This window comes from Rousettus aegyptiacus, unplaced genomic scaffold (genome assembly GCF_014176215.1).
Source record: "Rousettus aegyptiacus isolate mRouAeg1 unplaced genomic scaffold, mRouAeg1.p scaffold_m13_p_10, whole genome shotgun sequence".
Classification (NCBI taxonomy): domain Eukaryota; kingdom Metazoa; phylum Chordata; class Mammalia; order Chiroptera; family Pteropodidae; genus Rousettus; species Rousettus aegyptiacus.
Window position 1 is genome coordinate 92,445,549 of NW_023416285.1, and position 26,324 is coordinate 92,471,872.

General features: G+C 50.7%; 1 protein-coding gene across 6 annotated transcripts in view; it reads left to right on the forward strand.

Moving 5' to 3' along the window:
- Positions 1–26,324, forward strand: part of CCDC3 (coiled-coil domain containing 3) — a 138,959-nt gene that overhangs the window by 105,275 nt on the left and 7,360 nt on the right. The window lies entirely within an intron of this gene.

A 26,324-nucleotide genomic window follows, 5' to 3' on the forward strand; every position in this document is an offset into this window, starting at 1 on the left:
CAGACACGTCGGCCCTCCCCACCAGGCAGAATCCCTTCCTACAGGGAGGCAGATCAGGTGACCTGGGTGAATGTCAAGGCTCTAGACGGCGTTCCCGAGGTGGGTTAGAGATTATCGGGCGCCCCATATTGAAGAAGCAGCTTCTGTGTGGCGGCTAGGGGTGGCCCTGTCACGCTCAGGGAGGCAGGTGGCTAACGATAAGCTGGTCTGGGTTCCCTTCTGCAACTCACTGATGGGTCCTACTGAGGACATCAACTATGGTCCCTTCTAAAAGGACCGGAGGGAGATCCAGCAGAAAATGGCTGAGAAAGAGGAGTCATGTCACACTTTCGTTTGTGGTATTCTTCCTTGCATTCTTAAGTCGTACTTGGACAGCTTCGCGATTTCATTCCTTTGGCTGTGTTTGAACGGGCGGAGGCCCTGGGCGTGTGCCGGCCCCCATGCGCCCCAGCAGGTCTTGAGGTCAGGGGAAAAAAAAAAAATCAGTGACTCATGACTCGGCAGTGTTCTTTGCCCTCAGACCTCAGGGCCCTCTCCTCTCCATTTTAGTCACTCTTCTGAATTGTGCCTGTCATTTGAGATGGTTGGAACCTATGTGTCTTGTTAGTGTTTTTGATAATGCAGACTGAAGTTCACTTGAAATAGAAGTGTCTGCTCCTGATGATGCTAATGGGGTTCGAATTAGGCTCAGATAGGTTCAGCCAAGTCTTTGGACCATGAGGAGCAATCTCTCTCTGGAGTGTTTTGGAACAAAGAGTATGTATTAGAGAAGTTACTCCTAAACTTTCGTATCATTGTTCTTATGTGGTGGTAATCATCATCTTTAGAAGGGATCTTGAGGTCAGAAAAAAGTCTTTTTTTGTCATTTTGTACATAAATAACTCAGCTTCTTTTAAGAAATCAATGGCCTATAAAAGGAAAGATTATTATAGCGTAACGGAGACTTGAGAGCAGTAACAATAGAATGCGAAATATGGGCCATATTTGGATCACGATTCGAACAAAGCAAATTAAAAAAGTCTGTGAGGCAGAATAAATGCCCAGATTAGTTTTGTTAAGTGCGGCCAGGGTACGGTGGTTATGTCCTTATAACTAGGGAAGCCTATGAAACTATTTATAGGTGAGATGATGTGATAGCTGGGATTTCCTCTCAAATACTGCTTCAAAAGATGGCGAATGCCGGTGGAGTCATGGAACAAGAGGCAGAATGCTGGGAGCTGCTGAGGGTGGGTGGCGATGCGTGTGTGGAGGTTCTCCACACCAGTCTCTCTACCTTTATGTGTGTTCGGAAATTGCTATAATAAAAAAAAGCATTCTTTTTTTTTAAAAAACGTTTCTTTTTCTGGGGTGGGGACGTAACGCAGGGTGTGGCAAACGTCAGATCAGCTGACGTGGAGACCAGGATGTCGGGGTGTCTTTCTTTGCTCCTGATACTCTACTCTGAAAATCTTTAAATACTTTTTTTTAATATATATATAAGATGGAAGTTTTGGGGGGTAAGTGACTATGTTTTGTTTATCTTTCTGATGCCTACAGTGCTAAATAAACATTCCTCGAGTTTACTACATGTATTTTTTAAGGGGTAAAAACACTTATGATTATAATGTCTTCGTATGAGTTAGTTGACCCTTAGTGAAATGTCCTCTGTTGTCTTGAGTTATACTGCATGTCCTGAAGTCAACTTTGCCTGAACGTTTCCTTGATATATCTGCATCGCGTTCAGCCCCGTCACATCTCTGCATTTAAAGTCCGTTTCTTGTAGATAGCGTGTAGTTGGGCCTTGCTTTTGTATCCAATTTGGTCCTCTCTGTCTTTTTAATCAGTGTTTAGTCCATTCGTATTGAATGGCCGGGTTTAAGTTTACCATCTTGCTATCTGTTGTTTTCTGTTTATCCTGTCACGTGACTTTTATTTCCACCTTAATAAAAAGACAGGATGTGCGGCAAAAAAAAAAAGGCAGGCCTTTTTCCTGTGGGTAGACGCAGAGTTCCAGGAGGCGGCCTTCACGTCACATTCATCGAGACGTGTGTTCCTGGAGCACATTCCGGTACACCGTGGACGAGGCCCCCTCGGGTGGGGCGTCACGTCAGCCTGCCCACCCGTCGCTGGACCTCGCAGCGAAGGCCACTGCGGCCTGCCATCCTTAGGTTTCGCGTAGCCGCAGTTCTTGGCCTGCGTGAGAAATGTGTTCCTGGCTTTCAGTACCGTGGCTTTAAGCACATGACTGCGTGGCGGAGCTTAGGGCTGCGTCAGTGTTTGGGCTCAGCACCTGAGGATCCCACTGTCACACACAGCCCCGCGCGTGGAGCGGAGACCAGCTCGCCGTCCCTGAACCACAGCAGTCGTCACTGCGTCCATGTTCCCCAGTCCGTAGCGGGGAGCGATGTCCCCGCTCCCGACCGTCCACCTGTGTCCACCCTCCCTCTCAGTATCCTAGCCCCCACCCAGAACTGGGGTGCTGTCCTGCACTCCGAGTGCGTCGTCAGGTGGCTAGCTGCCGTCCTGTGCTCCTGCCCGACCTCTCTCTCAGGGGTCGCAGAGCCTCCTGAGGCCTGTCTGGCCCTGCGAGCTGGCCTTACGGGGCTTCCCAGCCCTTCCCCTCCCTGCTCCTTCCTGTCTCAGACACAGGGCTTGAGCTTCAGCAGCCCTGGCCAGACCACCACTCAGTCAGCGCTCAGCTCTGGGCACCGTGTTTAGGACGACGGGTCGGAGGATTCCAGATCATGAAGATTGGAGGGGTCAGAGCGTGAGGGGGTCTTGAAAAACATAACATGAAAGATGGTCCGGGGAGCTGGGATGTCTGCCCTGGGATAGAGAAGGCTTAGAGAAGACACCATGCTGGGTGCCCACCTTTGGCATGCTGCCTCGCAAAGAGGAAATGAAATGGCTTTGTTTTCTGTGATTCCTGAAGCAAAAGTTAAAAACATTTGTGTCGTATTTTGTTATAAGGTACCTAGGTATATTTACCTTTAGGATAGCTGGTTGTGCCAAGAAAAAAACACAGAGGGTTAGATGCCAGGCGTGTGCAGAGTCTTGCCGTGGAAGCCAACTGGCTACTTGTCTTTGTTGCCTTCACTGGGGAAGAGGTTGCCTATAGTTGCCTCGAAACGTGATTCTATGGGCTTGGATTTCGAAGTTATTCTTGATGACTAGTGGGCCACAAAAGCTTTTACAGACGACAAAGATCTTGATGGTCCTTTGGGATCAGTTACCTATCGACTATAAGGCAGAGTACACCCCAGGCCGAGGGCCTTACTGGCCCTCCCACTGGCTGGATTTCTCAGTATCTCGAGGCTTCTTTGCAGGCTTGGTTTTCTCTGGGATCTCCTTCCCACCAACCTGCTTCCTGACTGAGACCCACCATCTGACGTGGGTTTGGGGGCCCCCAGCTGGGCTCTCCTGGGACCGTGTGTTTCATTCAGACCGTCTCTGCCTCCCAAACCTGCCTTCTCCCCTGAACAGTATGAGTGGTTCTCTCTCCCTGGAGAAGCTTCTGGAACTTCAGGCTACCTCCATTCTCTGCACCTGTGCTCAGTGTTACCTGAGAGCCGCTCACCACCACTGTCATATCCAGTTCTCACCTTCCACAATTGCAAGTTGTCCTTGGAAATCTCTGCCCACTCCCTGTATTCTCTTCCGTTCTTCTGCACAGTCTCCCGCACTCCTGAGACCCAAGTTGGCCACGTCTTTTGGAGAGTCTCACACACGTCCCTCTACATTCACGGGGGTTGCAGCCCGAACACTGTGTTCCCACAGTGACATTCGGAGGAAGATGTCGGGGTTCTTAGAGAGCCACAGAAAGGCAGTGGGTGCCACCCAGGGAGCCCCCTGTGGAGATCACACCTGGCCATCCTACGTAGCCTGTTCTCGGAGTCATCAGGGTTGAGAGATTCTTAGGCAGAGTGACACATGACAGATTGGCTGCCATAGCAACACAGTTATGAATTCCATTTTGGCAATGAATCTTCACTTCAGAGGGCATTCTAAGATTTCTGCTTCAACCCACAGGCATAGGATTTCCTAAAACGTAACAGGCACCGAAACAAGCTGGTTTCCGCGTGAAGGTCCTTGCTGCCTCCCAGTGCAAGGCTTCTGTGTCTGAAGCCGCACGGCAAGGTGGCTTAAAGACAGAATGGGAAATACGGAGTGTCTGTCCAGCTCGTTGATGTCTTGACAGCTTTCTGGGAGACTGGGAAGGGCTCTCAAAACTCAGAGCTTCATCTAGAAGGTTGCGTAGTCAGAGCTAACAATGCCAGATGTGTAAAGCAGAAACTGAGGCCCTGACAATTTGATTGCATCTGAAACCAGTCTCCTTCAAGGCACGAAGCTGAGCTCGCAAATGCATCCCACACCGGACCTGGTGTTTCTTTCAAAGGGAGGACATTCCAGGGTCCCCTGGTTTTATTGCAAAGGGCAGCCGTTTCAGGGGGATGTGTGAGCAGCGCTGAGTCCAGGGTCCCCTATCGATGTCTGTCTGCGAAGATGCACGTGGCGGTGGAGGTCGTGGTCCACAGAGTGCGCGCTCAGAGTAGGGCCGACACATAGAGCTTAGCAGACGCACACTTACTGAGTCCCGACAAGATTCAGGCACAGAGAGCGGGTGGTGCGTGACGGAGGCCAGGGGACAGACACACTCGTGGCCTTCACAGCGCTCATCATCCAGCTTAGAGGCGAAGACAAGTATGTGCATGACCGTGATGTGGAGCCCAAAGGTAAACCCACCTGGGCACCTTCTGACAAAATATAACGGAATCGGTTTTAATCCCTTTCTAGGTAATGCTGTGGGGGTGCAGAGGGGGTGGATTCCACGCAATCGGGGACCCAGGACTGACTCGTGAAGGTGGCATCAGAGACTGGCCTCGGAGAGGGTGCTGTTTAAGGGTTGAGGTTGGGAGACGTGCCAGGCAGAGGAAGCGCCAGAAACAAAGACTCAGAAGTGATGCTTGGGGTGTGTGTGGGGAGCAGCGAGTCGAGTTCAGGGCAGCAGTGATTTAGTGCTTGTGAGGGAGGAATCGTGTCACATCAGAAAGCGGAGTGAGGGTGCGCTCCCGGGGCTCCGGCTGCCTCTGAAGGCTTCTGAGCAGAGGATTGACATAACGCAAGCCGGCATGTGCTCCCCAAGCAGGGGGGCGCCCCCTGCGAGATTCCTTTCCCTCCTCGGAGATTAAAGTTCCAAGCTGGGGGCCCGCGTCTGCAGGGGCCGGTCCAATCTGGTTTTGTCTACTCCGCTTCTTTTCAAAGCCTCCAGATGGTCTCCTTCTCCCCGACTGACTTTTAAAAATGAGCGATTTATTCCTCATACCGGGCAAGGGATTGTCTGTCTTCCTTATCTCGCTGGCCGAAAGGGGATGGAGGGGAAAGGATGTCTCCCACGTGTGTCTGTATAACGTGCGGGGCGTGTTCCCAGCAGCTCCGTCCGGGCTCCCCTTCCAGGCCGAGCGTGGCTTCTGTGAATCGCCCCCTCGCTCCCCGGTGCTCCTGTGGCACCTCAAGAGGGGAGAAACGGAAGCTCCTTGGGGTTCGGAGAACCAGACTCTTACTCCCTCCCACCTCCGGGGGTCAGGCGAACATTCCAGGTTCCCACGGAAGGCAGAGTGCGAGGGGCTGGAGAGGATGCTGTGGGAAGAAGGAAGGAGGAGGAGGGAGCGCGATGGGGAGCGGCCCCGGGGAGGGAGCGGCGGCCCGGACCTGGAGGCAGTTGGCGGTGGCATGGCCTCCCAGCCTGTCACCAGGCCCCACAGCTGTTGGAGATCGGAGGCTCCATTTTGTGGGGGGTGAATAGGCTTTTTGAGGATCGGTCAGTGGCTCAGACCATGCAACTACTGACACGGTGCCGGCTGTTACCCGGGGCGCCTGGTTCTGAAGCGCCTCCTGATGGAGAATCCTGGAGGCCGGACGCGGGGCCGGGCTGGGAGGAGGCTTCGGAGTCAGCACGGTGGCCGGTGGCCGGTCCCGAGCCCTCTGGGCAGGGAGGTCCTGCTGGGTCTGGAAGGGGGCTCAGGGGCCTGGGGCCTGCGTGTGTGGTCGTGCTGCAGGCTTTATTTGCAAACACGGCACCTCGGCGGAGAGCAGGGGCCGTTCTGGAGCAGTGGGTGTCATCCGTGAGGGCAGACGTGGAGCAGGTGCTAGGAGTCAGGCTGGCCTGGGAGCATCGCGGGGCTCCACAGGTGAGGCCCGAGGGGGACGGGGGCTGCACAACGGTGTGCTGGATGCTGCGGGACTGTGCACGTGAAAGTGCTTAACACGGTTAGTTTTATGTTCAGCATATTTCATGACAATGAAAAATTATGAGAAAAGGAAGGCCTGGCTTTTCCGCTGCTCAACGAAGTCTGTCAAGGGGCAGGGCTTCTGGCCTCAAGTGCGATCAGACGGTCCTGTTGGGGTGAACGGGGGTGCTGCTGCCCGCTCTAGGCTCTGGGCTGACCCCACAGCAGACATGTACAGCTTTGGGGACAGCATACATCACAGTGCAGAGGCGTCTCTGGCCGCAGAGGACCGATCGCATTTATGAGTCAGAAGGTCACCTTCTCAGGAACTGGAGTGGAGTTTGATGTTCATTCGCTGAATTTTTCAAAGCTGGGCCGGCTGTCCTTCCTCCCTTAGTCGCCTCCTTAATTCATTATACATCGAACATCCAGACTGCTCACAGGTGGGATCATGGAAGGGGACGAGAAGGCAGCCATCTGGAATGGTGGTGTTAAGTTTAATTTTCTGGTAACTAAAACCATGGTGTCCCAGACAAACGGCACGACCTGTGGTTTGCCAGGTCGTTCTTGAGAATAGTTGGAAGGTAGTGGGGAGAATGTGCTGCTGGGTGCAAGGCCCCCCACAACCAGCAAGTGAGCTTCTGGTTTGCGAATAAAATCTCCTGATTAGAAGTCCTTAGCAGTCTGTCACAGAGCTTGAGAGCATGGGGGCCACCACCTTTTAATTGACGTGGTCTGATTTCAAGTTCAAGCTCCATCACGTACCAAGCGAGTTACTTCAGCTCTCTGAGCCCCTAAAATGTGGAAAGTAGGACAACCTACCACACGGGCTGGATGTCAGAATTCAACAAGAGCATGTGTCCAAAATGCAGAGTACAGTGTCTGGCACGGAGTAAATGACGCGTTAATGGTGGCTGTCGTTGCTCTTTCTCCAACGCCAGGACGTAGTGAGAATCAGGTCCCAGAGTCCGGGGGGCTCAGCGCCTGGGGTAGGGGATGCCCCCTCCCACAGCTCCTTTGCGAGGCAGGTTGGGCAGCCTGGCTTCTGCCCGCGGCCGGCCTCGGAGTCACTGCCACTCTTTCCTGCGCTTGGCTTTTCTCCCCTAAAATGGCATTTGCAGAGTTCCCGTGACTCCTGCAAGGCCAGCGCTTGGTCACAGCACGTCTCCCCGGGGGCCGAGCATCGGTGTCCACAGACCCGGGCCCTGGAGGGCTGACTTCGTGCCGAGCAGCTGCCGATGGGACCGCGTGGCCCTGTGGCAAGAGAAAGGCAGCCCCAGAGCTGGCAACCCCTTCCAAGACGACGACTTTTACCCCGTTGGCTGATTTCTAACTGCGTGTCTCCTCCGTGTGAAAACGTCAGCCTTACACCTGAGAACAGCACAGCTTCCTTCACGCTGCCTCAGGCCCCTCCGGCTGTGCTGGCAGCAAAGACCCTCCCAGCCTCTGACCAGGGCTTGACATAGATACGTGGACTGTTAAAACATAGTTTTGTGGCCTATTTTCCTCCCCCCCACCCCCCGACACGTAAATGATTTCCTATTACGCGAATGGTTCTCAAGCTTGGCGGGGCGTTCGTTTGCACTGGATAATGTATGTAGCAGGGCATCGCAGAGCGTGGGCGGGCCTTCGTTTATTGAGCCATTCCCTTAGTGACAGGCATGAATGTGGTTCCTGCGTTTTCCGTCTCCTAAACAATTCTGCAGTGACCATCCTGGTTTGTCCCCGTTGGGGACATCTGTGCATATTTTTCTAGATGAGTAATGAGGAGAGCGGAAAATACAACTTTTATAGGTTAGTCGCAGAATGAAACATAAAATTTTATGGCTTTATGACTTGACTAGGAATAGGGCAGATGTAGAGTTGAGGATATTTAAGAAAAAGTAATGGGAGACATCAAAAAAGCCTCTACTTTAATTTTTAAAATTATAATAAAATATTAGTCTGTACTTTTGTTTAATCCATTCAAAGTATGTATAGAGCTGCATAGTTTCCATACTGTATTTCAAGATTTTAAAAATAGAATCCTTCTGGATTTAAAAAATTTTAGCCAAAAAATTTTTGAACAAGAGGACTATCCTATCATATATTAAAATGAATTTAATAAAAGGCATGTGGGATTGGCATACTAACCCATGGCTGAACAGGATGAGGTAGGCCCGATCAGTTCATAGTGTAAGTCAGAAGCCGAGGGAAGGAGGGTATTTAATAAAATGTGGAGGAAGAACTGATTTGCTGTTTGAAAAAACTTACATGCTTACACCATATACCTGAATAAATTCTAGTAAGTTAAAGAAAGAAATATGAAAAATTAAACCTTGTAATACTTTCAGAAAACAGTTTGGCAACATAAAGCAAAATTCTCGAAATGGTTATTACTTCTAATCTAATAATCTGATAATGTCACTTCCAAGCGTCAACCCTAAAGAACAAATCCTGATAAAGAAAAATGTGGTGTCTTATTTTCTTTAACATTATTTAAAGTAGTACATTTAGAAATAGCCTGGGTTTCCAACCAAAGGAGTATGGCTGAGTAAATTAAAGAGTAATCTTATAATGAAATAGACGTAGCCAGTAAGAATAATGAAACTCTTGGATTGTAAGGTTTTTAAGAAATGTAAGCTTAAAAAAAGCAAAACGGACAATTGAAAATACAATGTCTTCATAACCAGGTTAATAAGTACAGTAAAAGAGAGATAAGATTGTCTTTGAAATGATAGGTGACTTCCCCACCCCCCCTTTTTTTGGTAGTTTCCAAGTTTTAAAATGACTAGCACGTGATGGTTTCATACGCCGCGATTCCATTCGGCAGTCACCCTCGCGCACTCGCCGTGCGTCCGGCACTGCGGCAGGTGGCGGGGCTGACTCGGAACGAGGCCACAAAGGCCCTTTGACAGTGCAGCAGCAGGAGGCAGCCGGCGGGAAGCCAGCCTGACGCCCTTTGACAGTGCAGCAGCAGGAGGCAGCCGGCGGGAAGCCAGCCTGACGATGCCGTGAGGGACGCGAGCCGGGCGCCGAGGCCGCTCCCAGGGAGGCCAGGGCGGGCCTGACGAGATGGCGCAGAAGCCTGGAGGACCAGAAGGCGCCCGCGCGCAGGGTCAGGGGACCGCGTCCCCGGGGGAGGAGCAGCGCACTGTCGAAGGGCGGCTGGGAGTGATTTAGGTTGCACAACGGAACAGCAGTTAGGGCAGACGCGCAGCTTCTCCCAGCTAATGACCTTCTTTGAATTTTTGTTTTGTCTGAGTCCGGACGTAACCTTGCGCCGGGGAGGCTTCCGTTAGAGAACGCCGTTCACACGTAAACTTTGCCCCGACCGTCTCATCGAAACCTTCGCGTCTGCAAGGACGCGGGCCAGATGCCGCCCCAGAAGGGACAGCCTTCGGAAGCTGGCAGCAGCGCGTCCCTGTGCTCTAGTACCTCACGGTCGCCTGCCGTTCGATGGTTTTCCAGTCGTGTTTTCGCTTCGTAAAATAGTAAGCGAGAATCGATTCCAGGGTATGAGGTTGCCGACAGAGCCCGACAGTATGCGAGGGGCATGGTGAGCGTCCGTGGCTCTACGGTGCACAGACAAATCCGTGTGTGTTCTGAGCAATGCCACCGGTATCCCTACTTTACGAAAGAAGCGGCGGAGCCGGGTTCGAAGGGACGTTCTGCTAACTCACACCCCCTCTTCGTCTTCCCCTCCGGCGACCACCGTTGCTGTCACCTGTGTCTACGAGTCTGTTTGTTTGTTTGTTTGGTTTATTCATTTGTTGCTTGGTTTTCACATATAAGTGAAATCGCATGGTTCTTGTCCTTTTTCATCTGTCGTATTTCACTTAGCGCGATACCGTCAGGATCCATCCATGTTGTCCCAGATGGCGTTTCGTCCTTCCTCATGGCCGAGTAGTATTCCATTGTGTATATGCACCCCATCTTCTTTATCCGGTCACCCATTAGGGACACTACGATTGTTCCCATGTCTCTCGGCTACTGCGAATAACGCTGCCGTGAACACAGGGATGCACGTATCTTTACAAGTAAGTGTTTTCAGATTTTTCACCCAGCAGAGGGATTGCTGGGACATACAGTAGCTCTCTTCTTAATTTCTTGAGGAGCCTCCATGCTGTTTTCCAGTGGCTCCGCCAGTTTACATTCTCACCATCGATGTGCGAGGGCTCCTTTTTCTCTGCATCGCCTCCAACACTCGTTATTACTTGTCCCGTTGATGACAGCCATTCTGACAGCTGTGAGGTGGTATCTCATTGTGGTTTTGATTTGCATTTTCCTGGTAACTAGTGAGGTTGAGCATCTTTTCATGTATCTGTTAGCCATTGTATGTCCTCTCGGGGAAAAGTGTTCAGGTCCTCTGCCCATTGTTAAATGGGATTATTTATCCGTTGTTGAGTTGTATGAGGTCTCCATATATTTTGAATATCAGCTCCTTATCGGAGGTTCTTGTTTGCAAATCTGTTCTCCCATTCGGCTGGTTGCCTTTTTGTTTTGTTGATGGTTTCTTTTGCTCTGTAGAAGCTACTTAGTCTGATATAGTCTCCATTTTTTCTTTTGCTTCCCGTGCCTTTGGGGTCAAGTTCACAAAAGCCCCTCTGAGACAGAGGTCCCTAAGTTTCAGGTCTTATATTTAAGTCATTTTAACTTTTGTCTGTGGTGTCAGATAGGAGTCAGTTTATTCCGCACGCACAGGGCCACCTGTCCTGATCCAGTAGCAGAAGAGCCAGTATCTGGGATTGAAAACCTCTCGCACACAGACTTTCCGCTGAGTCAGGCCCTGGACATGGCTGCGTGGAGAAGTCCTCCGTCTTTGGGAAGTCAACAGCAGTGCGCTCACAGCTCGTAAATCTCCATCGCATTCCCCAGTAGGGCGGGTGGCAGGAGTCTTCTGGGGTTTTCAGCCAGTAGTGACGATGCCAGGAAAAGACGCCAGCCATCAGGAGGAAAAGTAAAGCCTGGTCCTTAGTTGCCCTTTGCAGGGAAAGAGCTGGAAACCGAACCCCAAATACTTGGAACCCGTGACTGAGAAAGGCCCCAGCGAAGGTGGCGGTCAGACGGAGGGGTCAGGCTGACAGTGCCTTTGGAGAGAGAGCAGGGGCAGAGCGGGCCGGCGTCCGTTCTGGGCCAGTTTCCCCAGGCTTCCCCTCCTCGGTGGACCCCCGTGGTCCACAGTCCAGCCTTCCTACTCTCGGTGGTCAGGTCTTTACAAACCCCTGAGATTCTCGTGACCGCGAAAGCACTCATCTCTCCCAAGGGAAGCCCCGCATCAGCAAGACTGTAGTGGGCCTGCTTCCTGCCTGCCGTTTCCATGGGAGGGGGTCCCAGCCCTGGCCGGGACTGGCCAGCTGGTGACTGAGGTGCTTTAGGAGGCTTCGAGCAAGCGCTGAGGTGTCAGAGGTAGGACGATGTCTGCTGGACGCCGTGACTGAGGGCCAGAGAGGACCGTGACTCAGCAAGTCCACTCACTCATCCGTAGCAGGGCTGGGGCTAGACGGAGGCACTTTTCTACTGGGATGCTGCTTTTCTGGCATGAATGTTTGGGAACCTAAACGAAAACATCCTCCTTCCCTCTTTACCTGGGAGTCTTTTCTCTGCTGGACCATGGAAAGTGCTGGGCACCGAATGAGAGCCGCCAGCGGCCCCGCACCAGGGACCTGCCTCTGTCACCTCTCCTCAGCATGTCCAGAGGCACTGGGCGTGGCGTCCAGTGTTCCGAGGCCTCGTGCTCACTCCCCAGTCTTCTGTTACATCATAGCCGATGGAAAACGATGTTTTCCCTGGGGATGTTCAGGTTCACCCACGAGAAGCTTAGAAGCTAGACTGAAATGTCACAGAACGGGACAGGTTCCGTTCCCATCAGTGAGGACCCCGTGCGTGCAACGGAGTTATATGTAGAGAGAGCGAGCGAGCAGTGGGAAAGTCATTCGTGTTGTGGACGAGCGGTAATTAAAATAACTTCGAAATCACTTGTCAGGCCATTTCCAACCGTAACGAGAAAGATGTTCGTAATGGACATTGAGAGACAGTTCCCCGGGGGACAATGCAGCAGGCTGCTCGTGGCCGGGGGCCCCGACTGAGAGGACCCAGATCTCCACACGCTCGCGGTCAGTTCTCGCCGCCTGTCGGAGGCCCCTGCCACGGTCAAGTGAGGTGTGGGGTAAAACAGTCTCGCAGGCTTATTTAATGCGGGACCAGCGCGCACGGCTATGTTAGAGTATTGCATCAAAGAGCATTTCTGAACCTCATTCGACCAAAAAGCCCCTTTTGTCCCCAGGCAGGCATCTCATGAGATGAGTGCAATGTAGACCCCGCTATGGGGAACACTTTGTAGTGGGTTTATCTGAGGATATGAATTTATTTCTCGGTAACTGAACTGAACCAATAAACTTCCGTCCCATGATGGCAGGAAGGGACCCAAGGCAGTGTGGTCGGTCCCTCTGGGTTTTAATCATGGTTTTAATCAGGATTGAAGCTTTGGCCATCTAAGACCTGGTCCCCTTCCTCCCCGCTCTCTGGAGCCAGCTTCTGACATGCGACCGCATCTCCTAAATTTACGTAAGTTTCCTGTGACCTGGCATCTCCCCTCTAGAATTCACCGTCTTGTCTCATCTCCACCACGGCCTGCAACTTCTTGTGGGATTTGGTCCAGAGATATACCAACTCACCCAGCAGCTGGATGGGGGGAGAGTGTCAGAGAAGGAAGATACACAGATGTCGGCGATCTTTAAGGCCAGTTCCTGGCCGTCACAGAACGGCTCGTCCAAACTGACTTTCTTCTTGGGAAACAAGGCTTCATCGGGACCATGGCGAACCCAGCACCCACTTCCCACAGGGCGCCCCCGCTTCGGTTCGTTGCCCGTTTTTAAGTCCTGAACTTGTTGGTTTCCACCTGCATCCCTTCCTTCATTTATTAAGCGCTTATTGTCTGCTGGGTGCCGGATGCAAAGATAAGCCATGTTCCCGAGGAGCTTACAGTCTGGGAGAGTGAGACTCGCCAACAGTTAGAGCACGGTGCGGCAAACCTGACCGTGGAATCCGGGAGGGCTTCAGAGAGGAGGTGACCCTTGAACTGAGACTGGGGGAATAAGCAGAATTTCATGAGTTGGACAAAAGCGTGAGGAGTGTGGGTTGGTGGAGACTTTCTAAGCAGAAGGAACTACACGTGCCAAGGTTCAGCCGCTTGAGAGGGCCCAGTGTGGTCAGGGAGCAGCAACTTGATCGGGAAAACGCAGACTCAGGGTGAGTGGCAATAACGGCCCCATTTATTGTTCGCTGAGCCAGGCGAGTGGGTTGCACGTCACCTGATTTATCTTCAGAGCGAATCACGGCAGAGGCGCTCTTATCCCCGCTGTATAAATGAGGCTGAGGGGAGGCGGCGCCGGTGACATAAGCAAGGCCCTGCTGCCAGGGGACGGGGGAGCCTAATGGACTTGCGGACTCGCGAGGCTGTGCCCATCCCTCCCCTAGATGCGAGACGGCCTCCTGCTTGCCTGGGCCGAGCGGTGGGAGGCGGCTGTGGAGCCAGTGCCCCCGCCTGCCCCCCCACCACCCCGGTGGAGAGGGCCCCCCGCTTCCTGCCTGACCCCAGGCCCACGTTCCTGTTCTCACTCCCCTCCCGGCCCCGGCCGTCCGGGCCACTCGCTTTCTTGGACTCCGGGTGGGGCAGAGAACCAGCCACCAAGGTAGACACGGGCATCAGACTCTCGGGTCGTTTCTCCGGAGAGTCCGCAGTCAGGGGAGCCGCCTGTCGTCACTTCTGCAGCCTGGAGGCCCGTCCGGTAGCGCTGGGTGTCGTCCAGGCCCGTAGCGTCCAGTCAGGAAACCGCTCCGCGCAGACTTGGCTCTGCCGCCGCCGCCGCCTCACACATCTGTCTCGAAGGTGCTGACAGCGAGGCTGGAACAGAGACCACCGGGGGTGCTCGGGCTGAGGCCCGCGGGCTTCCCGCCCCCTCGGGAGCCCCCCGAGTCACACGGCGAGGGAGTCTAGGCCTCTGCCCTCCGCCGGCCGGTCGGAAAACAGGGTGCAGTCAGTGTACCCTTTTCAGAGCTGACAATCTGCATGACCAGAGTGACCCCTGGTTCCACACCGACGTTCTGAGCAGTACGCGTTCGTGGGTCCTAGGAAGCTTATCCTTCCAGTGTCGCTGGGGAAGTATTTTAGAAACAGCTGGCAGGTCATTCTGGAAAGAGCCGTCTGGCTCATCTCCATCTGGAGGGAGGGCTGGAACTAGGGCAGTCCGTGGAGACAGGGTCAGCAGGCTCCCCGCTGACAGGGATCCCCGAGAACCTGAGCTAGGACCTGAGCCGAGACCTGGCAGCCCGCAGCGGAAATCGCACATCACACATCGGCGTTCTCAGAGCCCTGTGACGTGGTGAGGTGTGGCCAGCGAGGCCCAGGGAGGCCCGGGGACCACGTGTTTTTCCTGTCACCTTGCCCTCCCTCCATTCCTTGGCCGCGGGCTGGTCAGCTGTTGCTTTGGCATCGCCAGTTGCCCTGAGCACCTCTCAAGGTTAAGGTCTGGGAATTCTTTCCTGATAAGTGCCAGGTAGTAAATATTTTAGGCTCTTTGGACCAGTGTGTGCTGCAGCTACTCAGCTCTGCCTCCGTGGCGTGGAAGCAGACGTGGACAGACAGGATGTGAACACACGAACGTGGCTGTGCTCCAACAAAACTTTATTCGCAAAAGCAATCTGTGGGGCGAATTTAGCAACAGTTAGCTGACCCTGGCTCTAGGTTGCCATTCTTGATTTTCTTTCCTTCTCTTTTTTCTCTTGAATAGGAGCAGAGTGTTAAACAGGCAAGCCGTTGGTCCGTGTTGTTGCTTTTGGGCTCTCCTTCCCTCCTTTTTAATGTTTCAGAAAGTCCGCTTTGTCTTGTCTCTGTAAGTGGGTATTTAAATTGAAAGCAGCTGTGAAGGCAAGACCCTCCCAGCATTTGGTAGGGCTGCTGCCATGACATAGTAATTTTTAATACACTTTTTGCTTAGTTAGATATAAAGATTACTGGAATATTGCAGAATAATTCAGGAAAACTTTCTGCACCATTCAGTCCCAGGCACAGGAAAATAAATGCTTCTTGCTGGAATTAACAAACAGATGGAAGCTGAAACTGTTCAGATGATTTCTTTACGAATCATTCAGAGGTGATTCAATATGGCAGTGGTCCCCAACCAGTTTGGCACGGGGACCAGTGCTCCTATGAGAATCTAATGCCTGATCTGAGGCCGTGATGCTCGCACTGGGGAGTGGCTGCAGATACAGATGAAGCTTCACTCGCTTGCCTGCCGCTCACCTCCTGGTGTGTGGCCTGGTTCCTGACAGGCCACGGACCAGTAGTGGCCTGTGGCCCAGGAGTTGGGGACCCCCACTATGCGGTATGTGCAGATGGTATCTGGATTCTGTATGGTGACATACGGTTCCTCAACCTTTCATGATCTTTACTGTGGAAATCTCCCCCAGAACCTGAGCTTCCCGGGGAGACCAGAAGACACACGGGAAGGTTTTAGGTAAAGGCGCGGGTGAGACACCCTCCACAGGTTTGTCCTATCATTGGAGACAGGTGACTCGCCCTCCAAAAGGCCACACTAAGATCACTCAGGTGCAAAATATGCTCCCTTGCATCCTTCCCTATCAGCTCGTGGTCAGAAGCAGAGGGAGGATTAACAAGTGGGGTCCAGTCTTGCGATTTGTGGTGGCCAGGCACAGCCACCTGGCTCAGCCACCCCCCGCTCCCAAGGAAATGTTCGATGGACGTGTATGAATGCAAGTCCGAAAAAGGGTCATGATGAAACGCCAAAGGGAAAACAGAACAGAAAATCGCACAACGGCACAATTCCAACTCTGTTTAAAATACTTATTTACCTGTAGCCCCAGAAGTAATGCTAGGGAGAAATGTTAAAATGGCAACAGTGCCTATCTCTGTGCAGGTGACTTTAATTGTCCTTTTTTTGGGGGGGGGTCCCATATCTTGTTTTTATAGTTTAATAACAGCTTACTTTAAAAAGAAGATAAAGTATAAACCAGTTTACCTTCTGTCTGAGAATAAAAGAGCGGGCTCCCCTGTGCCAGTCTTCCCGTTCAGGCCTTTAGCTCTGTGGAACTTTCCAGAGAAAAACCACCCTGCCTCAGGCGAATGCTGGGGGCGCCCAGCCGTGGGCTGGGTGGGCGAGTGCCCTCTCCTCGGGCACAACGGGTGTGACTCAGGCCCCTGCACGTTAGGAAGCTGTCGCTTCAGGCCGCCCTGATGTGATCATTTGTTTGTCTTTGGTTCTTCCAAGGAAATGTGACAGTCCCTGTTCTGGCCTGGGCTCCCCGCCTCTTCTCCGCTTACTGAAAAATGCCACAGAGCTAAACGAGCAAATCGTGTGTCTTGACCTTTTAGACAGACATTCTAAACGCAGTTTTCTAAAGAGATTGGTGTCATTTGGAAAGTATTCCAGAGAGGGGGGCAGTTTCTTAAATACACGCATTTGAAGGTATAGCTTTTTTTCTTTTTAAATTAAGTTTATTGGGGTAACATTGGTTAATACAATTATATAGTTTTCAGGTGTACATTATAATTTAACATCTGTATATTCTATTGTGTGATTACCACCCAAAGTCCAGTTTCCTTCAGCTGCCATATATTTGATCCCCTTTACCCACTTCACCCCCCTCCCCCCGCCCCCCTATAGTTGACCCCCTTTCCTGTCTACCTCCCCCCTCCTCCCCTACCCCCTACCCCCTGGAAACCACTAGTCTATAGTCCACGTCCATGAGTCTCTGTTTGTCCTATTCCTTTGTTGCTTTAGCTTTATATCCCACATAGAAGTGATACCATGATTTTCAACACTCTCGGTCTGGTTTATTTTGCTTAGTGTGATTATCCCAAGTTCCATCCATGTCGTCGCAAATGGCAGTATTTCGTCTCTTCTTATGGCTGAGTAATATTGCATTGTATATATGTGTCATAGTGAAGGTACAGCTTTGTGTAGAAATTCCTGCTTTCCTGACGAAAAGGAATTTTCTGTCGAGGTGATGGCCAGGATGCAGGAGGCCTCCTTGAGGTACTGGTGGCTGTGGCTCTGTCATTTTATGGGGTTAGCCTCTGCTCCTAGGTCCCACTTCTTGGAGACAAAAGCCCACTTTTCCCCAGAGATAAAGCCCTTGTGGGTCTGGTTATGGGTCCTTGGGTCCCAGTTTTGCTATTGATGACACTGGACAAGTTCCTGAGAGGCCTTCTGTGTCTTCCTGCTGCTGCTCAGACCTTACCCATACCAAAGAGGGGATCGAGAACGACATTCACTGAGGACCGCCAGTCAGCTCATCCGTCCCATCCGAATAATTGCCTCACCCCCCGTCCCACACTTCCAGGTGTCCCCTTGTCCCATGGCGGCTCCTTCAGGCCATCATCAAGAGGTCTTCCTCTTCCTCTAGCTTCTCCAGGTTAGGGAGCAGCCAGCCCCTTGGTCTAAGGGATGCTTAGGAAGTGATCACTGAAGTCCCACCAGGAGTACGGACCTTGCCGCCTCCCACTCTTTGCTTTCATTATTCCAAAACGCAGCTTTTGAGAGGCGTTGCAGAACACAACTTCATCTTCTCCTTGACGTAAGTCCCCGCACACTAGAGTCCATCCTTTCAAACTCCAGACGTAGAACCGTGCGAAGACCTGGTCCTCTTGTTTTAATAGACTCTGCTTGGACTCTGGAGAATCTATGTCATAGAAAGGCAGCGATTTAATGAGAATGGCTGTAAACCCTCAGTCGTGTAGATGGTATCTGGTCATAGCAAAATAAACAGTTGACCCTCGAGCAGCATGGGTTCGAGCCGTGGGGGTCCACGTACATGCAGACTATTTCGATCTGTGCCCGACCGTCCGTGGATGCAGAGGGCTGGCTTTGTGCACTGATCTATGCCATTTTATACAGGGGACTTGAGCGACCACGGATTTTGGTATCAGCTGGGGTCCCGGGACCATTCTCCTGTGGACACCGAGAGACAACTGTGTAGTTAAATTTTGGGGGAGTCAAGTTATACACAGGTAGATTTCCAACTGCACAGGGGTTGGCGCCCCAAACCCCGCGTTGTTCAAGGGTCAGCTGTAGTGAGGCCGCCTGTCCCTGGTGTCCGCTTTCTCGTCCAGGGGCGCCTTTCGGCCAGAAGAGGGCGGAGTTGTGTGTGCGGTCCCCTCCCCACAGAACAGCGGCTGCCCCTGGAAGCCGAAGCTCTTTATTAAATGACAGGGAATTCCGGATCACTTAACTACGTGCAGGTCTTGTCCGCCTAAAACGGCCAGGGCGACGAGCCTGCAGCGAGCAGGGGCAGCGAGCCTGCAGGCGTGTGCGGCGTGACGGGCAGTGGCCGTTGCACGCCGCGGGGCTCATGGTGCGGGGCCCACGGGATGGTGACAGGATGGCCGGACGGAGGTCGGGGGGACGGTCCCCCAGGCGGGAGGAGGAGGAGCACGGCAGAGGCCCGAGGTGGGAGAGAACAGGGCGTGCTGGAGGGCGGCCAGGTCCAGTCACGGGGCGGGGGGTCTACAAGACCCCACAGGGACTGACGTTTAGCGGACACGTACTACGTGCCGGGGTGTCCCAGGCCATTCGGGCCGCCGTGACGAAACCACAGACCGTTGGCTTACCAACAGTTCATCTTCTCACAGTGCTCGGGGCTGGATGTCCATCGGGGTGACGGCATGCTCGGGAAGGGCTTTCTTCGGGGTCTCAGACGTCTCATCGTCACGTGGCAGAAGGGGCGAGGACACCGACCCCCCACGTGAGGTGCCGCCCCCGAGACCCACTCAGCCTCCGGAGGCCCGCTGCCGTCGTGTTGTGCATCGGGATTTCGACACACATTTCGGGGGGACGCAAACACTCAGACACCAGCGCAGGGTGTGGTTCAGAGCACGTCACACATAAAGCTCATTAAAGCCTTGAGGCGGCCCTATCAGATGGCACCGCGAGTCTCCCACACACATCACGCTGCGTGTGCAGGCTGAGCTCTGAGCGGACCAAGCTGACGGCATGCAAGAGATGCGGTTTTGGTTTCCTTTCTCTTCCTTTCTTCTTCTTCTTCCTTCCCTTTCTTCATGCTCTGGGATCCGCACCCGAGAGGGAAGAACAGCACTGGGCAGAGGGAGAAGCTCGCCAGAACCACCGCCTGTCCCCGGGGCGCTCTGAGGCTGGGGTGGGGGGTTCTGCAGAGGCGGCCCCAGTCCTGGCTGTCATACTCTGTGTTAACCAGTCCTTGGATGTGGGTGCCCTGGGGACAGAGGTGTGACGCAGCTCTCGTGAGTTGGCCGGTTTCTGGAGACAGACTCAGCCCAAGGCTGCCGGCAGCCAAGAAGCTGGGGGACAAGCCCTCCGTCCCGAAGGGGAGCCTGGCAGGTGCAGCACAGAGCCCGCTCCCCTGGGCTTGCCGAGGTCACTCTCTCCTCCGTGGAAGAGGCAGGACCGGAAACCGAGGCGGCTGGCGCTTCGCCGTTTCACGACTGCAGCGTGTGTGGTGGGGATCGGCGGGTGTTTCTAACCAGAGGCAACCCGCAGCTCAAGCCTAGCTCTAGAAACATCACTCTTGCTTGTGGCGTGTAGGATGGGTGAGAGGAGAGAGATGGGAGATCTAAAAAACAAACAAAAAGGAATATTAGCATACAGGACAAAATTCAAAAAGCACGGAAGAGTACACAGTGAAAACCTCCTCCTCGCCCGTCCCCTCCGGCCCGCAGACACGGGGCGCGCGCATTTCAGCGGGCGTGTGGGGTCTGCGACTTCCAGCCTGCCGCCCTCTCGTTTTGTGTTGACAGTCTAATGTAGACATTGCTCTAGTGCCATTCATCTGAAACTGCCTTGTTCTTTTAAAGATCGTGGACGTTTTCATTGTGCGGGTTTCTGTTTCTTGAACTAGACCTCTCTGGATGAGCGTTTCTAGATTGTTTCAGTATTTTCCCTCCTGGCTTTACTGAGATATAGTTGGCAGATGACCTCAGAAACTCAAGGTGTACAGTGATGTGATACGTTTACGTGCTGTGAAGTGATCACTGCCACAGCATTAGCTAACAGCTCCGTCATGCCACACAGTTACCACGTCTTTTGTTTGTGGTGAGAACATTTATGACTTACTGTTTTAGAAATGTTCAAGTATGTAAATACAGTCTCGTTAAAACTACAGTCACCATGCTATACCTTAGCTCCTCGGAACTTACCATCTTATCGTCATTACCTGGTAACCATTATTCTATGATTTTTGAATTTAGCTTTTTTAGATTCTACATATAAATGATATAATATAGTACTTGTCTCATTCTGTCTGACTTCTTTCACTTAGCATAATGCCCTCAAGGTCCATCCACGTTGTCGCAAACTCAAACTATAGGATTTCCTTCTGTCTCATGGCTGAATAATATTTCATCGTCCACATATTCCACATCTTTTTCTGTTCATCTGTTGAAAGACACTAAGGCTGTTTCCATATCTTGGCTATTGTGACTAATGCAATGAACGGGAATCTCTCTGAGATGCTGTTTCTATTTCTTTTGGTTAAACACATCAGTGGAATTGCTGGATCATATATATATATATTTTGAAGAACCTCCATACTGCTTTCCAGAGTGGCTGAACCAATTTACTGTCCCACCGACAGTGCAAGAGGGTTCCCGTTTGTCCACATCCCTTGTCTTTTTGAGGATGCCCATTCTAAACAGGTGTGAGGCGGTATCTCATTGTAGTTTTGATTTGCCTTTCTCTAATGACTAGTGAGGTTGAGCATCTATTCATGTACCTGATGGATTTTTGTATATCTTCTTTAGAGAAATGTCTGTTCAGGTCCTTTGCCCATTTTTAAATTAGGTTAATTTGGTTTTTTGGTTTTTTTTTTTCCAGCTATTAAGTCATGGGAGTTCTTTATAGGTTTTAAATATCAACCCCTCATCAGGTATAGGGTTTATAAATGTCTTTTCCCATTCTCTACAGTGCCTTGTCACTTTGTTGATGGTTTCTTTTGCTGTGCAGAAGCCTTTTACTTTGTTGGTAGTCCAAATACTGATCTTTCTTTTGTTGCCAAATCCAAAAAATTATCACCAAGACTGATATCGAGGAGCTTACTGCCTGTTTTTATTCTAGGAGTTTTATGGTTTTAGGTCTTAGGTTCAGATTTTTAATGGATTTTGAGTTGATGTTTATGTATAGTGTAAGGTAGTGGTCCTGTTTCATTCGTTTGCATATGGCTGTCCAGTTATCCAACACTGTTTATTGAAGAGACGCCTTTGTTGGAAATGATTTCAGCTTAAATGTGTGGATTTATTTCTGAGCTTTCTATTCTCCATTTTTATGCCAATACCATATACTGTTTTGATTACCGTAGCTTTGTAAAACAGTTTGAAATGAGGAAGCGTGACACCTCCAGCCTTGTTCTTCTCTTCAAGATTACTTTGAATATTTAGTGTCTTTGGTGGTTTTATGCAAATTTTGGGATTGTTTGTTCTATTTCTGTGAAAATGCCATTGGAATTTTGATAGGAAATGCCTTGAATTTGTAGATTGCTTTGGGTAATATAGACATTTAAACAATATTCTTCCAACCCATTAGCATGAAATAGCCCTCCATTTTTTGTCTTCAATTTCTTTATCAACATTTTATAGTTTTTAGTATAGAGATCTTTCACCTCTTTAGTTAAATTTACTCCTAGGTATTTTATTCTTTTTGATGCAGTTGTAAATGGTATTGTTTTCTTAATTTCACTTTGATTCTTGTTAATTGATAGAAATGCAACAGACCTTTGTATATTGATTTTGTACGTTGCAACTTCATTGAATTAGTTTTTTAAATGGATTCTTTAGGATTTTCTATGTATAATATCATGTCATCTGCAAATAGTTTTATTTCTCCTGATTTTGGATGCTTTTTTTTCTTTCTTAATTGCTCCCTGGCTAGGACTTTCAGTCCTGTGTTGAATAAAAGTGGCAAGACTGGGCATTGCTGTTTTGTTCCCAATTAAGAGGAAAAGCTTTCAGCCTCTCTCTGTTGAGTCTGACGTAAGCCGTGGGCTTGCAACATATGGGCTTTATTACGCTGAGGTGTATGTTCATTCCTTCTCCGCTCGTTTTGTCCAGAGGGGTTTTTTTTTTTTTTAATCCTTAATGGCTGTTCAGTTTTGTCAAATGCTTATTCTACATCTATTGAGATAATCACGATTTTTATCCTTCATTTTGTTACTGCGGATGTCAAACTATTGTTGCATCCCAGGAATAAATCACACCTGGGAAAGGCTCAATACAGTGAGCCTTTCACTGTATTGCCAAACTCAGTTTGCTAATGTTCTGTCGAGGATTTTTACATCTATATTCATCAGGGATAGTGTATCATTTTTGTCTTATCAGGGTGATGTTGGCCTTATAAAATGAGACTGGAAGTGATCTCTCTTCTAATTTTTTGGAAAGGGTTTGAGAAGGGCTGGAATTCTTTAAATGTTCAGTAGAATTCACTAGTGAAGCTGTCTGGTTCTGAAGTTTTGTTGCTTAGGAGGTTTTTGATTACTGATTCACTCTCAGTCTTTGTAGGTTGTATATTTAGGAATTTATCCATTTCTTCTAGGTTGTCCAATTTCTTGACATGTAATTTTTCCCAGTAGTCTCGTGGTGTCAATTGTAACACCTTTTTCATTTCTGATTTTGTTTTATGAGTCCTCTTCTGTTTTTGGTAGGTCTTGGTAAAGGTTTGTCTATTCTATCTTTTCAAAAAGCCAGCTCTTAGTTTATTGATCTTTTCTATTGTCTGTCATTTTCTGTTCCTTTTTTCCCCCTTTGTATTGCTATTTGTTCTAAAGCTTTAGGTGTTAATATTTACTTTATGTATTTAGGTGCTACTACCTTAGTTGCATAAATATTTATGAATATATCCTCTTGCTGGATTGATCCCTTAATCATTATACGATTCCCTTCTAATTTTGGTTTCCATTTGCATGGACTATCTTTCTCCATTCCTTTACTTTCACGCTGTGCATGTCCTTATAGCCAGCATATATAGTTGTGTCTTTTTAAAAATGTGGTCAATATCTTTGGATTGGAGAACTTGGACTGTTCACATTCAGAGTAATTACTGATTGGTTTGTACTTACTGCCATTTCTTAATTGTTTTTTGTTTTGCAACTCCTCCGTTCCTTTCTTGTTCTCTTTGTGATTTGATGAATTTCTGTAGTGGCGTGATTAGATTCCTTTACCTTGTGGTTCCCATGAGGCTTAAATGAGGCAACTTGTAAGTCTATTTTAAGTTGATAAGTTATTTTCGAGCACTGTCTAGTCTCTACCCAGTTTTATGTTTTGTGTTTTTGAAGTCAAAATTCACATCTCTGTATCCTGTGCATCTATGAACAAGTTATTGTAGTTATTTTCCTGCTTTTATCTTTAACCTTCATTATGGCTTCATATGGGATTAAGCCACCACCTGACTAGTCAGGCGTCACTCAAGGACCAGGGATACCTTCTGAGAAATGTCATTAGGTGATTTTTGTCATTGTGCAAAATATCAGAGTGCACTTACCACAAACCCAGATGGTCTGGCCCACTGCACACCTGAGCTCTACCTGCAGCCTGTTGCTGCACCGAATGCTGCAGGTAATTGCAGCACAGTAGTAAATACTTATACATCCAAACATAGGAAAGGTAAAGTAAAAGTACAGTATAAAAGATTTTAAAAATGGTGCCCCCGTATAGGGCACTTACCATGCACGGCGCCTGCAGGACCGGAAGCTGCTCTGGGTGAGTCCGCGAGCGAGCGGTGAGTGATGTGGGGCCTGGGGCGTTCGGTCCACGGCCGCAGACTCGATACGCGCTGCACCCTCAGGCCACGCTGAATTTATAAACATTTTTCTTCAATAATATATATTATTTAGCTTACTGTAACTTTGTAAACTTAAATTTCTTTTTGTTACTTTTTGACTTGTTTGTAACAACACTTAGCTTAAAACACACTGTAGAGCTGTACAAAAAAATGTTCTTTGTATCCTTATTTTATAGGCTTTTTCCTATTAAAATGACACACACTCACATTAGCAGCCTAGGCCTACACAGGGCAAGGTCACCAGCATCACTGCCTCCCACCTCCACATCTTGTCCCTCGGGAAGGCCTTCAGGGTGGTGACAGGCAGGGTGCCCTCATCTATGATAATGTCACCTCCTTCTGGAACGCCTGGAGCTTCTTCTTGAGGAAGCATCACTCTATTCAGAAGTATGTCCCTGGTGGTTTGCTTGCTTGTTTTATGTCATAGATTTGCTTGAAAGCAAAATTGTGGTGTTGGGGTCCACATCCTCATACTGTAAGGAGCTTGCGGAGGTCTGCACGAGCTCCTGCTAAGCCCTTCGCTGTGACTTTCTTGGACGTTCTGCAGTTTCCGTCTCTCGCGCTCTCCATCAGCCGTGCGCTCCTGTCCAGTTGCAAGGACTCCCCGTCAGGCGGTTCCCCAGGGGCCCCTCTGGGCACTCCTCGGGGCCCCCGCACCCCCACCGGGGAAAGCTGTTTGCTGTCTCACCTTCTCCTCCTCCTCCTCGGTAAATCCCTTGACATCATGGGCGAACCTCTTGCGTGTCTCCGTCCAGATGCCATTCCTGCACTCCTGGGCGACATCTCCCCAAGCCGAGGCAAGGCTCTTGATTCCGTCATGGATGACGCGATCCTTTCGGGATGGCTTCGGTGTCGTCTCAGCTGTGGCAGTGGCCTGGACATAGGTCCTCTTCAGGTCAGAGAGGCGCCGTGTGCAGAAGGAGAGGCACCACTTTGCTGTCGGGGTGCAGATCAGTAGGAGGAGGGTGCCTGGGCGCATTGCCAACGACACGCAGAGTCCTGGCAGGTGTGTGGTTCCCCAAACGGCACTTCTCCATTTCGCCGGCGCAGCAATTCAGGGGCATCTGGGACGAGGAGCTGGGTCACCTATGACATCTCACTGCCCCGGAAGGACGCTGCTGAAGGCCCTGGGGTTCTCCCTGTGCCGGATCACAGAGGGTTTCTGTTAGTGGCCTGCGTCATTGCCCCCTCTGTGCCCTGAGGTGGCTGGCTGGCTAAGAATTGTTTCGCTACTTTTTAGAGTCCTGTGGGACTTGCAAAGGGAAGTCCCTCTGGCCACCAGAACCAGGTAATTAAGGGGTGTCCACTGGGCACAGTTGTGACCCTTGGGCCACTAGATGTGTGCACAAGCTCCTTTCCGGGTGAGACCCATAACCTGGAGGAGGGCAGAGGCCAAGTGCAGGGTCTCTGGCGTACATTTCAGTAGGCCTCCAGATGTGTACTTAATCAGAAGCCCCTCAGGCTGAAGTGTTAAGACAAGCAGATAGGCCTCTTTCCCAGGAAGACTGGGTGCTTTTCAGTCTGCTGCCCTGTGCTGGGTGAGTCTGTGCTGTAGCCTTGGGGACACAAGCCCTGTTGGCTTTCTTTGGGGATTCATCTCCCAGGTGCAGGTCTTAAAGCTGGAGTCCCCAGCACAGGGTTCCATCCCTTCCCTCCCCAGGGAGGAGCTGGGAGGGTGAGTTCCTTCCTGCTTGTGGGTCACCGTGCCAGGCGATCTACGCCAAGGTCATGTCTCAGCCTCTTTCTTGTTTTGACATGGGCTTTTCCTCACTTGCCTGATGTATCGGAGTCACTATCTAGTTACCAGGTTTCTTTCACAGGAAATTGTTCTGTACATACCTGTGGATTTGATGTGTCCACGGGCGGACGTAAGTTCAGGGTCCTCCTGTGTCACCCTCTTGCAGTGTGACCCTCTCTCTGTGATGACAGCCCTTCTAACAGGTGTGAAGCGATACCTCAGTGTGGTTTTGCTCTGCATTTCCCTGACGATTTTGCGATGCTACCTACCTTTTCCTGTACCTGTCGGCCATTCGTATGTCTTCTTTGCGGTCCTTTGCCTGAGGGGGGCTGCAGCCGGCTCGTGGACCACCACAGGGTCCACAGCGGGGCCGAGGTCTGGCTGGTACACAGTGGGTGAGACTCCTTCTGGGCCCTTGGTCTGTGGTCTCTGGACCCCATGGCTCCCACAGCGACACTCTGTGGCTGGATGCAGAACTGCTGGAGGGTGGGACAGAAAACGAGGAATGACTTAGGCCACCATGGTTAAATGTCCCTGAACCTTCTGACAACAAGTCCTAATGTCTGTGTGTGTGAGACC